The following is a 6,456-nucleotide window of genomic DNA, read 5'->3' on the forward strand; positions in this document are numbered from 1 at the left end:
AGATTTCTATGGGATCCTTTTTAGCATTAAAAAGGGATTTGATGATACTATCATCCCCTAAATCAATTAACTCCATTTGTAGTTCTTTAGGACCCTCGGATATATCTATTAAATGTGGTTCAAATGCCAGTTTCATAGCAGGAGTGTGCTCGTCAAAATCAGAAAATCTATTAGCAACTTGGGGGCGCTGAAAACTGTTTAAAAAATTGTCCAAGTCTGAAATGGATGGTCTGTGGGCCAGAGCCTCGCTCATGTGTGCTAGGATCCGTTTCAGACTAATATTCTGACGTCATGTTACAATATGACTGTCTTTGGCGGAATATTTCGCGCAACTGCCATGGCGTTGAAGTACAATAGTTGTTTGAAAGGAATTCTACCATTTTGTACTAGGTGGCAAAGGGCCGCACAAGAACCTCGCGGAGGCCGCAGGTTCCCCACCTATGGGTTAGATCATTATGAAGAAAGTTGAATTTTCACTGCTAGGCAAGGTTGAGTCGTTACTGCTGCCCCTGCAGTAAATTTAATATTATATAATAGATACATATCTATAAAATTAAAATTTTATAATAACTATGGTGGATAAAAGTGAGGAGAATCATCTGTGTATATGAATAAGTAGTGTCCGTCGAAAGACGTTAATAAGGGTGGCAACGTAATAGCATCAGGGTAAATTTTAAAGGAAGCGCCAAATAAGTGTAGGAGAACAATGAGCAGTGGATAAAATAAATTATTTAAGGTCACATTTATTACCTTATTTTGTATAACGCAAGTTGTTGAAATTTTTAATAATGAATTACTTTAATCGGAATGAAATTAATTTTTTTAACTCTGCATATTTAGATTCATCTATAAATGATACATTCATATACCTTGCCTTGCCTTTTCTCTACACCAGCGGTATTCTGGAAAGTTCTTGGACTGTAATTTATAGCTTACAGCTGCACACGTTTACAGCTTTTCTTCCATATGGGATGATTCTCTTAGGCCAGTTTTCTTCACTTCCTAATAAAGTCCTTACTAACTATTATTTACCGAATAAACAAAAATTCGGTGTCTTCACCTTCTAATTAAGTAAACCTCCGATTAAATTGAGTTATTTGCCAAATAAGTTAATAAGCAGTCACAAGTATCAGATTAAAGGGTTTAGTAGAAACTTAACCTTTAATATATATCAAAAGTGGTTTGTTTGTTTATTATACATTTGATTAGTTCATTTTTGGAAATATTCAAAACAAGCTTATTTCGTTCGTCATAAAATTGATCACAACAATTTTTTGTCCTATGATGAAATTTTTGAACAGTTTTCTTTTTCCTTTCGTATCCAATATTTTCAATATAAACTATAATTTTCAGACCAACAAATATTTCTCCAACTAGCGACTACTTCAACATTAACCTTAACAAAACACGAGCAAATATAATTACGCACAGATAGTTGTCACAAACACAAATCATAGGAAACCGTCAAGTAAGAACGTTTTTTCGCTTATTTCTATCCTTATTCAATACATGGACGATTGCTATATAGGCATCTTTCATAATGTTACCAACATTAGACTATTTGTTGAATACATAATAAAGTGACAAATACTTATTAGGTAGTTAAACCAACTAGGGTGAAGAAATGGTAAACATTTATTCGACAATTAAAAGTTTCTACTAAAGTTGTTATGCGGCTAATAATTATTTGGCACTTTATTAAAACATGAAGAAACCGACCCTTAGCCTTCCCGTCATAATAATAACATAAACGCACTTGACATCATAGTATTTTCTAATGTCTATTAATATATATACTTCAAACTGTTGTTGTGAATATATTACATTTCTGTAGGCTATACAGTGTGCATGTTACAAACTCTCATCTTCATCTATAAATTTAATAAACAATACTCATTTAATTGTATAGTCAATTCCAATTTTTCTTAGATCCATATATTCTGTGATATTATTACTTTCAAATAACAGCGACAACTCTGTTAAACTACTTCTAGCGATATCGGGTAAGATTCGGTCATCACGAAGAACGCCGAATATAAACATGTTCATATTGGATCTGGGTATTCATCTAATAAAAATGATGCTAATATTGTTACATATTATGAACTGCCAACTAAAAGGCACCCTCAGAAAAGACTGACCGACTAGATAACGTTTAACAAAACAAATCAATAACGCGAGGTATATCTCTTATTGTCTCTTTTTCTTTAATTTGTTATAAATTAAAGAGTTTGTGGCTAGAAATAATGAGTTAGTATGTAGTTTGAACGTTTTTTTCTCAGTAATCGTCCGACTAGTTACCCATGCCTTTTAAAAGATGTTTACATATATTGAGGTTAAGTGTTTATGTATTTTATGGAGGGTAGAGTATTTCATCTTTTCCTTATTTTTATATTTGGTTCTAAGACTTTAGAAAATTCTTTGGAAGCATTATTGAGTAATGAATCATCACGGCAGTATATATACGAGGATGTATTGATATCTAGTTAGCATATACCAGTTCCATGCATAAACAAAAAATTGCGTTACCAAAGCAACGAACAATAACTTATTAGAAGTGTCAGTGTAAAGTTTGACGTCAAAAAAGTAAACTAGAGTTACGCAATAAGTTAGAAGAAAAAAGATGTCCACCGAAATTGTGAAAATCGAAAAATTGGAGTATCAAGCCATCGTCGAGTACTTGTTTTTAAAAGTTTTAAGAGGTAAGCAGATTTACGAAGATATGCTTAATACCCTTGGTGATCAAAGTCCTTCGTATGCGACCGTGAAAAATTGGACTGCAAGCTTCAAAAGAGGTAAATTTTCTATTGAAGATGATGACCGATCGGGAAGGCCAGTTTCTGTGTCAGTCCCCGAAAATATCGATGCAGTTCACGACATGATTTTATCAGACCGTCGAATTGGGCTAAAACGGATATCTGAAGCACTGAATATTTCATACGACCGCGTTCATTATATAGTTCACGTCAATTTGGACATAAGAAACATTGCTGCAAAATGGATCCCCAAAAGCGCGAATGTTGACCAAAAGCGTGCAAGGCTAGAAGTGTCGCATTCGATCTATACTCGATTTGAAAAGGATGTAGACTTCTTAAATCGAATTGTTACTATGGATGAGACTTGGGAACATTTCTACGATCCAGAAACAAAGCAACAATCGATTGAATGGCAACACTCTGGTTCTTCAAGACCTAAAAAGTTTCGTGTCCAAAAATTTGCTGGAAAAGTTCTTGCTTCAGTTTTTTGGGATTGCCATGGAGTAATCATGATTAATTTTTTGGATAAGGGTAGAACAATAATTGGAGATTACTATTCAACATTACTGACCACTCTACGGGAAAAAATTAAAGAGAAAAGACGCGGAAAGCTATCCAACAGTGTTTTGTTTTTGCAGGATAACGCCCCTGCAACAAATCTCTTGTTGCCATGCAAAAAATTGGTGATTTAGGGTTTGAATTACTAGAACACCCCTCTTATTCACCAGATTTGGCTGTGTCCGACTATCATCTCTTTCCTCAAATGAAAAAAAGTTCAAAAGATCGTGAAGTTTCTTCCAACGAGGAGGTAATGGAAGCTGTGGATGTCTGGCTTGCAGAGCAAGAAGAAACATGTTTTTTGCAAGGTCTAGAGACGTTGCAGGTTCGCTGTAATAAGTGTTTCCAAATAAGAGGAGAAGAATATGTTGAGTAATGAAATATTTTGACATTGAAATTTTGTTTGGTTCTATAGTAGGCTAAGAATTTTTCAATATATCCTCGTAGTATGCTTTAGTTGGATTTATTAGTTATAAAAACATGTTGCTTATGACATTATAATCAGATCGTTTTCTGAAACTTAAAATATAGCGGTTTTGCCAAAGGGTTTGGAATGATCAATATCGTTTTTGTCTCCGTATTTTAGGATTATTTGAAAGTGAGCAGAATTTAAAAATTTTTCTGAGATCGGAAAACCAAAAACTGAATTTTCAAATACAGAATGCTGAAGCAGTACTTTTATTATCGTCGGGTATTTTACTTAAAATTTCATTTTTGTCTTTGCTATAACTGATATAGCATCAATATCGTCAGAGCTATGTTTGGATTCTTTAGTGTTTGTTTTTAAATTTAGAGGGGTGATAACTACATCACTAATAATATTTATTTTGGGATTACGTTTTGGAGGTTTTTTGTCAATTGCGTTGAGTTCTATTCTAGATAATGCATAACTTTTTTATATTTTATTTAAAAATCGAATTCTTCTAATTTTAATTTCCATCTTATTAAGCGTCGATTGGGTTCTCCAAGAAAATGTAGCCAGACGAGTGGCTTATGGTCAGTTTCAATAATGAATTTTTTACAATATAAGTATGGTCAGAAGTGTTTATAGCTATCTATTAGGTATAGCCAAGAGTTCCTTTTCGATTGTACTATAGTTGCTTTCAGTTGAATTAAGTGTTCGGGAGTAAAAGGCTGAGAAGATGAGAATCTTGTGAAAGTACTCTACCAATAGCAATATTTAAAGCATCTGTAGTTAAAGTGAATGTTTTTGTAAAATCGGGATATGCTAAAAATGGAGAATTACATTTTTGAACAGCATTGACATACTCCGGATCATTTAAATCCAATTTAGTTCCTTTTTTTAAAATATTTATTTATCGGGTAGGTTACTTTGGCGAAATTCTGTATAAATTTGCGATAGTATGAGAGCATACCAAGAAATTATTTTATTTGTTTTTCATTCTTAGGTAAAGGAACACTTTGAATTAATTTGATTTTATCTGGATTTGGTTTAATACTATTGGGGGTTATAACATGGCCTAGGAAGGCAACTGCTTTTCCAAGGATTCGGACTTATCCAATTGGACTTTCAAATTGTATTTTTCTAATTCACCAAATATTTGTTTTATGTGTTGAATATGGTCTGGAAGAGATTTAGTAAAGATATCTATCATCTATGTATACGGAACATGACTTATAGAGAAATAGACGAAGAATTGTGTCCATGACACGTTGAAAGGTTGCAGGAGCGTTTTTTAAGTCGAATGGCATACGAGTATATTCGTAGTGGCCATTATCTTCTGTAAAAGCAGTTTTTTCTGCCGAATCTGGGTGTACTTCAATTTGATAAAAGCCTTATGCTCAATTTAAATCAAAAGTAGAAAAATAAGTACTTCGACCAAGATTGTCGAGAATTTTATCGATGCAAGGAGAGGGGTGTTTTTCATTTAATTTCCGATAGTCAAATACTAAGCGGAATTTCTTTTTTCCACTTGCAACAATTCGTTTCGGAAAGAGAAAAATAGGAAAGCTGTACGATTTGATTTTGAATTTCTTGTTTTAAATGATAGGGGTATATGATTTTTGATAAATTGATATATCGTCAACGGTCCTTATGTGAGTTTTAACTATGTGAGTAAATGTTACATCTGAATTTTCCTTGTAAAATATATTTTTAAATTTTTTGCAAAGAGAAATTATTTTATCTTTTTCTTCCGGATTAAGGTGATCTGTTCGAATAAGTCTGTTAACGTTAATATTGTTATTAAATGATTTAAGGTTTGTTTTATCAAATTTTCCTAGCAGTTGAACCTGAAGAGGTTCATGGAAATTTATAGATATTATTTAATGAGATTTCTTGTTGAATAGGTATTTTACAGTAACCATTTTTGATTAAAATTATACATTCGGGAATAATTATGTCATTTAATTTTATTTCTGGAAGTACAACTTGTCCTTTATCAACATTTACAGGTATATTTAAATATTTCTTATCAAGAGATTCTGAATAGGGACTAAATAATTTTGGATTGACTTGTAAGTGAAAAGGTATCTTTATAAAATATAGAATGATTTACATAATTAATAAGTGCTCTTAATTTCTCGAAATCTTGACTACCTATTAATACTTTATCTATACTGCTCATGCTTGAGAATGCACAGAACTGAGCTGAAACCTCGGAGGATAGAGAAATCGTTGTCATTCTGTCTTCCTTAGTCGGAGCAGCTTCCATTTATAGAAACTGATATAGAAGTATTACATATATGCAAACTAGACGTTCACAAATCTTTCGTGGATGAATGCATGTTCTGAACAAAACATTCGCAATTGAAACGATCGGAAGTATTATTATCTACCACGAACAAAGATAATGACACTTAGTTCAATGTTATGAACTTGGATTTCCAAGAAAAAAGCATGTTGCTGCATTAAGAACATTCTTCCACTTAGAACAACAGGAATAAAACCAGTTGTGAACCAACATTTTAAGGTTATTAACTCCAAATTAACATTCAATTGTTATTCTCTTGCTAAAGTTTCACTTTTCAAATTTTTTAACTTTATGCATGTGGATATAGAATTTTCACAATTCTAGAAAATCTAAGTATTCTAAAAAGAAATGAGAGTTATTTGTGTATATGGATTCTAAATGAAGCAGAAAGGCAATGCAATTTGTGAAAGCTGAATTTTTTACTAATC

Source organism: Diorhabda sublineata, chromosome X (assembly GCF_026230105.1).
Source record: "Diorhabda sublineata isolate icDioSubl1.1 chromosome X, icDioSubl1.1, whole genome shotgun sequence".
In the NCBI taxonomy this organism is placed as follows: Eukaryota; Metazoa; Arthropoda; class Insecta; order Coleoptera; family Chrysomelidae; genus Diorhabda; species Diorhabda sublineata.